A 12,372-nucleotide genomic window follows, 5' to 3' on the forward strand; every position below is an offset into this window, starting at 1 on the left:
GCATTGGGACAAGACCCAGAATGCCCCGCCCCCTTCCCACAAGCCACAGCGCCAGAATGGGAAGAGGTGCTCTGTGGGATAGCTGCCCATAATGCACTGCTCTCAATGCCGCTGCAAGTGCTGCAAATGTGGCCACGCCGGTGCGCAAGCAGCTGTCAGTGTGGACAGACAGCAGCGCTTTCCCTACTGCGCTCTCCAAAGGCTGGTTTAACTCCCAGCGCTCTACATCTGCAAGTGTAGCCATGCCCTAAGAGCCATGTGACTTTTAGCTCATGCAGTAGAGGCTCATACACTAAGCTCCAGCAGTCCTAGGTTTGATCCCACCCGCCACAGACCGGGGTCTGTCGGCGTCAGATGCACACTAGCCTTTTTGGGCAAATCTCCCATCAGTGCAGTCATTCTTCCACATGATCACAACCAACTTCATTAGTAGCTCCCTGTGCATACCCAGAGTTCACTGACTCTAGTGACAAAGATAAGCTTTTACTACTTTTTATTCCTATTAGTTTGCAGAAGCCACCACAACTAGAAGGGATGGGCCTTTTTCATCTTGTTAATCATGACCAGTAGTGCATAGAGTACATCCAGCTAGCGTGGCTATAAATAACAGAGTACATGGTGAGGGAATACTGGGATGCGAACTGATGCATCATGGGGCATTGGAACAGGACCCAGAATGCACATGGTGTACATGGTGAGGCACTGCCTCAATGAGAAGAATACAATAAAGAGCCCTATACACTTGAACCCTGCAAGGCTGTCTACATGCCCAAGCAGTGCTTCCCACGTCTACACTGCTATTTTTAGCAGCGTTGTGTCCCTCTTCCTCCCTGCTGCCAGAGCGTTTCCTCACTGCCTCTCCCCTTTCAGACCCTTTCACTGCCATGTGTAGCTCCATGCAGCAGCTTGGATGCAGCATGCCTTGCACATACCCTCTATGCTTCTGCCAGCATTGGCAAGTGTAGACATGCTTATAGTTACACCTGTGCAACCCCAGTGAAAACACCCGGGTAGAGGGCCTCTAAGGTGGCCTGCAGAACCTGTGTTGCTGGGGATGACACGTGAGAGGGAAAGAACCCAGCTCAACTGTAGATCTCAAGCCAAGTTTTGCAGAGCTGGCTGGTGCGAGTGCAGGGTGGGGAAATCTTACTTGGGTAAACTGATTGCATTTGATCAGGAGTCAAAGTCCTGTGATGCTGTTTACACAGAATAGAACCACACGTCTTGTGTGGCCAAAACTATGGCTCTGTGGGGCTCTGGAGCAGGGTGGAGGGAATCTCTAGGTTGTTGGAGGAGGAGAGCATGTCTGTTGCTCCAGCAGTGGTTGAGGGAGGCCTTCAGGAGAGCCGCAATATCCTGCATTGATTCTCCAGTGCTCCTTTGCTGGTGCTGTTGGTGGCTACATTCATTTCCCTTGCTATGCCTAAGTACTCCTCCTTTGGGCTAGTAAGCATTGCTGGTGGTGCTAGCTAGCCCCCACCCTTAACGTAGCCAAGTACAGGCTTCCTGGTGTGCATGCAAGGGGGAGGAGCTCTTTCTGAGCTCTCCCACATCCCTATTACATCATCAGAGGATGAGCCATGATTTGGCCTTTGCTGTATTATTAATTAATCCTGCCTAGTAACACAGGGTATGATGCGTCTGCTAATGTCTCCTGTCTCCCTGCCCCCTAGGCTTAGACTCTCATCCTGCTATGAAAGTAACTTGCCAAGCCAATGGGGCATTGAATAAACTGTATGTAAAAACATCAGTCTCTTCCAAAGCTGACTCATTCTAGGGGAACCCAGCTCCCGGGAGTAACAAAAACTCCTTTATATGGAAGAAAGGCTTAAGCTTGGCATACATTAATTAGGAAACGTACGACACTAAACGAGCAAAGAATTAAACCACTTAATTTACAAGATTGGTAGACAATTTTGGCATTCTGTGTACTACTTCCTTCAAATACTTACAGTTGGTAAATTGCATTACAAAAGCATTCTCAGAGATCTATCCAAACAGTGTAACATTTCTGACTTTAACAGTTTGGCAAATTTTTTTTTAATCCGCCCACTCAGCACCTTTGCTCCTTGAAAGTTTTCAAGACCATCAGTGACAGAATGTATTGAACCACAAGGTTAGAAAAGATGCCGGAAATAGACATTTATATTGATATAGATCATTGAGAATGAAACTGAATAGGGTTTACGTCACAGCATGTTTTAAAGTCAGTCCAATAACTCACATTTCTGATTTTAATCATACTGAAAAGTTCTTTGGATCTCCAGTTAAACTGTTTAGTGCGTGGATTACCTCATGCTGTTTTCATGGCTAGTTTATCAGACCATGGCCTTGGCTACATTTGCGAGTTACAGCGCTGTAAAGCCGCCCCCAGCACTGTAACTCACTCCCCATCCACACTGGCAAGGCATTTGCAGTGCTGCATGTACTCCACCTCCCCGAGAGGAATAGCGTGTATTGCGCTGCCGCTGCAGCGCTGCGGCGCCAGTGTGGCCGCCCAATGCACTGTGAATGGCCTCCAGAATTATTCGGCAGTATCCCACAATGCCTGTTCTAGCCACTCTGGTCATCAGTTCAAACTCTACTGCCCTGGCCTCAGGTAACCAACCATGTGACCCACCCTTTACATTCCCCAGGAATTTTAAAAATCCCCTTCCTGTTTGCTCAGCCCGGCGTGGCGTGGAGTGCTATCAGCGAATCTTTCCAGGTGACCATGCCTCCATGCGCCAAGCGAGCCCCAGCATGGAGCAATGGCGAGTTGCTGGACCTCATCAGTGTTTGGGGGGAGGAAGCTGTACAGACCCAGCTGCGCTCCAGCCGTAGGAATTACGATACCTTTAGGAAGGTATCAAAGGACATGATGGAAAGGGGCCATGACCGGGCCGCCCTGCAGTGCAGGATTAAAGTGAAGGAGCTGCGGAGTGCTTACCGCAAAGCCCGCGACGCAAACGGCTGCTTGGGTGCCCCCCCCGCGACCTGCCGACTCTACAAAGAGCTGGATGCGATACTTGGGGTTAACCCCACCTCCACTCCAAGCACCACCATGGACACTTCAGAGCCGCTGGGGGGGGGAAGGAGGGGGGAGGAAGAGGAGGAAAACGGGAGTGATGGTGGTGGGCTGGATGGAGACACCCCGGAATCCCTGGAGCCATGCAGCCAGGAGCTCTTCTCGAGCCAGGAGGAAGGTAGCCAGTCGCAGCGGCCGGTACTTGGTGGAGGACAAACAGAAGAGCAGGTTCCTGGTAAGCGGTTTTTTTTTTTCGGAAGGAATTTTTTCGGTGCAGGCTCTTTGGGAGAGGAGGGTTAGGCATGCATGCCTAGATGCGGAATAGTGCATTGATGTGGTTTATCACATCGCGGTAATCGGCCTCAGTAATCTCCTCGAATGTCTCATCCAGAATGTGTGCAATGCGCTTGCGCAGGTTTATCGGGAGAGCCACCGTGGACCTTGTCCCAGCCAGGCTAATGTGTCCGTGCCACTGTGCCACAAGGGGCGGGGGGACCATTGCTGCACACAGGCAAGCTGCATATGGGCCAGGGCGGAAGCCGCATTGCAGTAGAAGGCCCTCCCTTGCTTCCCAGGTCACCCTCAGCAGCGAGATATCGTCCAGGACGAACTCCTGTGGAAAATGTTGGGACAGTGTTCAGTGTAGGTGCCCCCTGAAGCTGTTGGCTCTCCCCAACGCACAGAAACCCAGAGGACAGTGCAGCCCTGAAACAATCAGTCCCCCTTACTCACCATTTTGAGGCCCCTGTGGGATATGTGTGCTCTGTTTCGGACGGGAAAATTATGCTATTGTGTAGACCATGTGTGTTTTCTACTCCTTAAGTGTGGGGGGAATCATTACTCTGTCTGGTATAAACAATGCTGCCTCTGTTAAATGTTGCATTTTGCCTATACAGCTGCATCAACCTTGAGACCTCAGCCATCCCTCTTATCGCCTGCTCAGAGACTGCAAAGACTCAGGAAGAGACCGCGAAAAAGCAAAGAAGACATGCTGCAAGAAATATCGAATCAGGCATTTGTAATGTAGTCAGGCCATGATTGCTTAGCACAGACTGCATTCCTCAATCTACACGCCTCAACTAGTGTCTGAGTGCCCAGCATTTCCAGTAAACAATTCCTGGTCACACTTTATATTCAGATTCCATTTATAAGTTTTTATAAAGATTTAATAAATTATTCCTAGCTGTTATAAGCTTGTTTTAAGACACAAGTGATGTGTGTTCTATGTGGCTATAAGGATATCAGCAGAACGTGTTAGAGATAAACAATGGTTATTACCACCTTTTGACCTCTATAACAATTAATAAACCATTTCTTAAACATATATTAAGCATTTTAAACCCTTTACAAACTATTTATAAAGGGAACCCTTTATGTTTATTAAACCAGAGTCCCATCTCTTCTCCATCACAGGGGATGCTACATCTTTTTCTGTGGCAGATAAAGTAACTTTGTTCCATATAGCTTGCAGTGGGAGTGAGTCTTTCAGATGACACTTTAAAAACCCAAAGTCTTGTCTAGTCATCAGGGACATTAAAGTGACAAATTTGGCAGCTGTAGGAGATCACTGGCTTTTATAATGCCTCAAGAAGGCTTCCATAAAGTTAAAGTAGCACATGATCTGGCCTTTCTTGGACATTAGGAAAAAGTTCCTAACTGTCAGGGTGGTTAAACACTGGAATAAATTGCCTGGGGAGGTTGTGGAATCTCCATCTCTGGAGATATTTAAGAGTAGGTTAGATAAATGTCTATCAGGGATGGTCTAGACAGCATTTGGTCCTGCCATGTGGGCAGGGGACTGGACTCGATGACCTCTCGAGGTCCCTTCCAGTCCTAGAATCTATGAATCTTTCTAAGTGATGCATCAATGTATTAAAGAGAATGAGAAAGCACAGAACTGAAGGGAGAGAGAAAGCAGGATCCACCAGGAAAACGCAGCGCACCGGCGGCAAAGCAAGGAGCACCGGCAGCAAAGCACGGATCGGCTCATAAGCATCCTGGAGCGCCAAGCAGATGCTATCCAGGAGCTCGTAGCCATGCAGAAAGAGGAGCAGTACTGCAAACGCAAACGCCACCCCCCCGCAAGGCCCTTGTCCCAAAACTCTTTCCGTTGTGCCCCACTATCACCTCCAACCCACTTTCCCCAACTTCCGTGTTCTTCACGCCACCCGCTGCCTCCAACACCAGTATCTTCACCACCCAGCCCTGAAAACCACAACCCTTACCCTCTGCACTCAACCCCCATCACCATGCAGTATAGCTGTCCTGAAGTGCAGCACTCACTGCACAGCACACCAGACAGGACATACGCGAATCTGTGATTGTACCGTTCCCCACTCCACCCACTTGTTTCTTTTCAATAAATAATTTTTTTTTCTTTTCAATAAATGGATTTTTTGGCTTTTGAAAACATTCTTTATTATTGCATAAAGTAAAAGACTCCTTAGCCCAGGAAATAAACAGGCACTGCAAGTCTGCTTGTCTGCTTAGCAAACACTGATTCCTAAAGATTGGAACTACTGCACTTCACTCCCATGCAGGGCACCAGATATCACTGCTGGTTTTCAGCCTCAAATTGCTCCCTCAAGGCATCCCTAATCCTTGCAGCCCCGCGCTGGGCCCCTGTAATAGCCCTGCTCTCTGGCTGTGCAAATTCAGCCTCCAGGTGTTGAACCTCAGAGGTCCATGCCTGAGTGAAGCTTTCACCCTTCCCTTCACAAATATTATGGAGGGTACAGCACACGGATATAACCGTGGAGATGCTGTTTTCGGCCAAGTCCAGCTTCCCATACAGAGATCGCCAGCAGGCCTTTAAACGGCCAAAGGCACACTCCACAGTCATTCGGCACTGGCTCAGCCTGTAGTTGAACCGTTCCTTGCTGCTGTCAAGGCTCCCTGTGTAGGGTTTCATGAGCCACGGCATTAACGGGTAAGCGGGATCTCCAAGGATCACAATGGGCATTTCAACTTCCCCTACTGTGATCTTCCGCTCTGGGAAAAAAGTCCTGGCCTGCATCTTCCTGAACAGCCAAGTGTTCCAAAAGATGCGTGCGTCATGCACCTTTCCGGGCCAGCCTGTGTTAATGTCAATAAAATGCCCACGGTGATCCACAAGCGCCTGGAGAACCATAGAGAAATACCCCTTCCGATTAACGTACTCGGATCCTAGGTGGGGTGGTGCCAGAATATGAATGTGCGTCCCATCTATCGCCCCTCCACAGTTAGGGAACCCCATTTGTGCAAAGCCATCCACTATTTCCTGCACGTTACCCAGAGTCACGGTTCTTCTGAGTAGGATGCGATTAATGGCCTTGCAAACTTGCATCAACACGATTCCAACGGTCAACTTTCCCACTCCAAACTGGTTTGCGACCGACTGGTAGCTGTCTGGAGTTGCCAGCTTCCAGATTGCAATAGCCACCCGCTTCTCCACTGGCAGGGCAGCTCTCAATCTCGTGTCCTTGCGCCACAGGGTGGGGGCGAGCTCCTCACACAGTCCCATGAAAGTGGCTTTTCTCATCCGAAAGTTCTGCAGCCACTGCTCGTCATCCCAGACTTCCATGACGATGTGATCCCACCACTCGGTGCTTGTTTCCCGAGCCCAAAAGTGGCGTTCCACGGTGCTGAGCATGTCCGTGAATGCCACAAGCAATTTCGTGTCGTACGCGTTACGCGGCTCGATAGCATCATCGGACTCCTCACTCTCACTGTCACTTTGGATCTTAAGGAATAGTTTGACAGCCAAACGTGACGTGCTGGTGAGATAAGTCAGCATACGCCTCAGCAGTTCGGGCTCCATTTCCCGCAGACAGATCACGCTGCACAGAAACCGTTGAAAGATGGCCCCAAAGGTGGACAGAAACAAAGGGATTTCTGGGATGCAAAGCGATGCATCACAGGGCGTTGGGACAGGACCCAGAATGCCCCGCACCTACGCCCCCTTCCCACAATCCATGGCACCAGAATGAGAAGAGGTACTCTGTGGGATAGCTGCTGCAATTGCCGCAAATGTGGCCACGACAGTGCGCTGGGCAGCTGTCAGTGTGGACAGACTATTGCGCTTTCCCTACTTAGCTGCATGAAGTCAGGTTTAACTCACAGCGTTGTACATCTGCAAGTGTCGCCAAAGCCTATGACAAAGCCCACCAGTCACCTCTGCCCAAATTGACTGGAACACCTAGCCCTGGTCTAGTGTTTGTATGAATGTGCCCCACCCCCAACCATTTGCACATACCTTTTTGGGGGATGTAGAAGGCAAAAGATTCTCTGCTTAGTATTCTACAGGGGAAGAGTATAGGAGCTGGCTCGACCAGCGCCCTGCATTTTGTGTTGTTATTTAAACCAGTGCAAAGTGAGGACCTAACAGGCCCATTTGGTTTTGGTGGCATTTTGCACTCTTGTTGCACTGTTGTAAATGACTGCATGAGGTGAACGGCAATGGTGATTTGGGTACTTTTGAAAAGATCTTGGGAACTCCTTAAATCATTAAATGAATTATTTGTAATTCAATATTTTTTCAGTTCTATAATAGTTTTTGGGTTTTTTTTAAAACAATTTTCAAAAATTAACAAAAATATTGGAGAAGAAAAAGTGTTTGAGACCAGTAAAATGGATCATCTTTGTACAACATATCCAGAGGTGCTTGCATACTGCTTATAGTCCAGGGCCAGACAACTGTCCGGATTATCAACTTCAACATAAATACACTCAACTGACTCTTCTGTAACTGTCTCTCCACTTTGGACATATTGCACTTGTAGGACTTCTAATCCCCTTTCCTTTTTATAACATAACCTGTCCCCATCCCTTTGCCAGACTAATTCTGTTGGGCTGCCCCCCTCTCCATAGTGTTTTCAGGCTTTAGATTCAAAAGAAGAGCTGACTAAAAACTTTTATTTTTTTTCAATGGGAGTGTAGGAGGGAAGGAACATATCCTTCATGAAAATCTTTCCCATTTTTCAGAAAGCTCTGTTCAAAACTCAGAATCCCGTTTTCATGTTGAACTTCTGTATCTTTGTCACCTTTACCAACATACTTCAATCTCTCTCTCTTTTTGTTTTAAATGATGGCATTTAGAGCTAAGATACTACGGTGAAGAGTGTAGTAGAAATACTGAGTGATAGACAATAGATAGAAAAATCTATTGTCTTTATAATAGCAGTGTTCAAATTGAACCCATCATGGTATAGACTTGTTGCTGTACTTTGAATATAAATTGGCTGAAAGACATCTAAACTGGAACATAGACGCTCATGCTATATTATGATGGAATATTACATTTTGCCATCCTGAATAAGTTCTGCATGATCATTTGGATAAGTTGTTTTTTTCACTTTGTCCTAAACTGTTTGTAGGGTGTATCTGAATTGTTATAGAGCTGTCATTTCCCATCACTTGGGGGCAGGGGGATGATTCCTATTCAGAGAGAAAACATGATTTAAGTGACCTCTCTGGGTATGTCTACACAACAGTGTAAGCGCACCATCTGTGGGCCTTGAGTGTGCAGGGGCGGTATTTCTAAATGCCTGAGTGTACACACTGATTAGTGACCTGAGTTTACAATTCCTGGAACCAGATTTCTCACCTGTGCTCATGTGTCCATATTGCACTACGCAGATCCGAGTCAAACCAGCCTATCTCAAGCTTCCTAGCACCCTGCCCAGCTGTAGCTGCTCTAGCCCTTGGTTCTTGATGCACAGTGGGAAAACTTGACTGTGCTGACAGAGTTTGGTTGCTTAATGAGGGTGTCTTGCTAACAAAAATGGAGCATAAGTTTGCTCAGTGTATCTTGGGTATCTTTATGAGGGGAGGCTATTGAATAAGGCTTTCAGTGTATCTGGGGTGCTCTGAAGAAAGGAGACGACCTAATAGCAAAGGTAGCTTGTATGGCTTTCATTGCAGTACATAAAAGCGCTTTGGCATTCTTTGGATGAAAGGTTCTGTTAAAAAAACAAATTTTATGAGTTTGTTATCATTATCGCTACAGTACTGTACTATGTCACAGGAAACTAATTCTTGGAGTCTCAGCAATATGCCTCTTGATGGCTGTATCTTTCAGGGGAAAATGTGCCTTTGATCAATACTTTGCACATTGTGAGACAAATTCTTCTCTCGTTACACTGCAACCACTCCATTGCAGTCAGTTGGCTTGCACTTAGAATTTGGTATCTTTCTTCCAACTGCTTACACACTGAACTATATTTATTCAAGGCTGAAATTACACTTCTCTGAACCAACCTGATTTCCTGTACCCTATGGGGTTCACACTGAGGGAGGCTAGGTGGTATTGCCACGGTGTGGGTTCTGTTCCGGGCTCTACTAATAACTCACTGAGTGTCCCTCCTTCAGGAAGTCGCTTCATTCTCTCTATTGGTAAAACGGGGATAAGACGACCTGCCATGTAAAGGGCTGTGAGATTTATAGATGCAAAGTATTTATTATTGGCCAGATGTTCCAAATAAGGGTGCCTAAATTATGGACCTAAATCCAAAAACTTGGTCCAGTTGTCCCAGAGTCAACCAAAAGTATAATAATAGCCAATATTTTAAAAAAGTGAGTACATAAAGATACCCAAGATACAGCCTGATTTTCAGAGATGTTGAGCATCTGTGGGTAATCCCATTGCCAAATCAATGGGAGCTGTAGTGCTCTGTTCCTTTCAAAGCCACACCATTGAGGTGCCTAACTTTAGAGACATTTTTGAAAATATTGACTATTATAATTATTTTGGTGGAAATTAGGCTAACTGACTGGCTTCTTTCCTCCCCTCACTATTGTTTATAGAATAAGCAAGCGGATTTCCCCCTGCCCACTGCCGTGTTTTATAGAAAATTTTAGAATGATTGAAATATCATCGATACCTATTTGAGATACGTACATCACATTCTGATTCCTGGAAGGGAGTAAAATGCCAGCTGTTAGTCATTTGAGCTAGATTCTGATGTCCTTGCTCATGTGAAGTACTATCTTACTCCATACTCAGTGCCATTGAAGCGAATGAGATTATCTGTGGACTAACATGAGGAAGAGTATAAGAAATCTGTCCCTTTCTCTTTTTAGTGTAAATGGCAAAAGTAAACATGGTTGTTTTCTCATTAATACAATCATCATACAGCATTAAACAGGCTCCAATAAAGATTAATCAGCATTGTATATTATTCATTAGCTATGTGCATTCATTAGTTCTTTCTTCATAAAATAAACACAGAAATGCCCAGCATGAGGAGAAATTCTGAGAACAAGAACTCACATTATACAAAGATACAATGATAAATGTCTCCTGTGGCATAATTCTAACTCTTACCATCTGTGATTCCCCGTTGCCAAAGCAACTTAAAGTAAATATTAAAAATAGTCCAAAACCAGGAAAAGCACAGCAGGGAACGTCTGTCCTGAAAGAAAACAAGCCCTCAACGTGACCAACCATTGTTAGGAAAAAGGACTGATCAGTTCAGGAGCTTTAGTCTAAAGACAGATCAATATGAAGGGTGGGGTTGGGGGTGTGTGGAATCCCCAATGCAATGTTTATAACTGGTTATAGATGGGCTACCAAAACATTATCAGATGGTCTGCGCTGTACTTGTCATCTGTTTTCAACTTTGTGCTTGACAAGTAAATTTACTTATACAGATTAGCTTGTAGGATATATATTTTACATTTTCTACAAATCTGTTTTTGATTTTTGTAGGGCTGTGGAAGAATGACGCCATATTTTCAGTATCTGTGTTTGAGCAGAGTTATAGTGATATTCATATCCTAGAAGCCTGTTTAAAACAATGTTAAATGGAGTGTTTAGTTCAAAGGGAAAGTTAAAATGGGAGGTGTAGTTTCAAACTAGACCATCAGGGGAGTTATTTATTGTGGCTCCTGTCTTGGAAATATGAGAGTTGGGAGGGAGGCAGCAGGAAAAACTGTCCTGGGAGGAAAAAAAAAGAAGTGAGAGACAGGGTGTGAAGAGGGCATAAAGGTGGGTTAAGACTAATGAAGGTGTGGGGAGGTAGGAGGACATCTCCCTTTTAATTAGTAAATTTAGTTAGAGAATCCCAATCCAAAGGCGTTTCTGGGTAAATAAAGGCTTGGAAGAGCTCTGCATGGAGAGCCCTGCCCAGGGAAGTTAAGGACAATCCAGGAACTTTTACTCAAGGTTACTGCTTTAGTCCAATTGCAATAGAGTTCTGTTCAGCTTCCTGAGTGTTTCTGTTCCTATATAGTCCTCATAATTTTCCCATCCATTCATATGGCAACAATTGCAAGGTTAATTTATGATACCAGATTTAAAAACAAACATAGGTTTAGTCAGAACTTAGGTGTGTATTAGGCAAGGACTGGGGACCCTAGATTTAACCACTGCTACATAAAATTCCTCCAAATACTGCATGCAGCGCATGTTGCTGTCTAAAATATATGCCTTGTGGTTTGCTCCACAATGGTGACATACACAATACAAACCATAGAAGACAGCTAAATACAGGCACTTGACTTGTGGGGAAGTTCTGGCCAGCCAAAAATATAGCTCTTTGGGTGTTGAGTCATGGGAGCACTGCTGTTTTTTGAGGCTCAGCAGTAACCCAAAAGTCTCACCCTGATCTATGAAACAAAACTGCCTCTTCCTTATTTGTATGTTTTGACCTGCTGCGACTGAATGCACCCCTATATTCACACCCTACACGCTACTGTAGTAATCTTTGTACAAAATATGCCTTGTGAGGGATCATTTGAAAACTAATAACTTGCTGTTCAATAATATCATGGTGAAATGGGTGTAGCAACATTATATGTACAAAAAGAAGAACAGGAGTACTTGTGGCACTTAGTCTCTAAGGTGCCACAAGTACTCCTGTTCTTCTTTTTGCGGATACAGACTAACACGGCTGCTACTCTGAAACCTGTCATTATATGTACAGTTATACATCTAAGCTGAAATTAGGACTGAAATATGTTTACCAGACCAGTCTGGCTAAACCAGCTTCTCAAAGACAAAGGACAAGTTGATGCCTCTAGCCAGGTGTCATCAAAGCTAATGGTCCATTACCTACCAAATGGCCATTCTTTGGCAAGGAAGGGGAGCAGGAACACACAGATCTGCATCTTAGGCTAGCAAACAACAGCATGGAACCTCTTTCACTGCGAGACTCCTTGTCTCCATCTTCACAGTGGGATGAACTTTATCTAGAAAATGCATTTCAAAGTGGGGAGGAGAAAGTGAGGGGCAAAACACCCCAAAGTATCTCTCCCTATTAATCATTCTCTCTTTCACGTAAGAAGACAAAAGAAACAGCCATTGGACTTTGGGAGCAGATCCTGGATTGAGAATTTGACCAGCAGTGTTATTGGGAACATGTGATAAGAGACTTCACCTTGAAACA

The sequence above is a fragment of the Chrysemys picta genome, chromosome 1 (genome assembly GCF_011386835.1).
Source record: "Chrysemys picta bellii isolate R12L10 chromosome 1, ASM1138683v2, whole genome shotgun sequence".
NCBI classification, from domain to species: domain Eukaryota; kingdom Metazoa; phylum Chordata; order Testudines; family Emydidae; genus Chrysemys; species Chrysemys picta.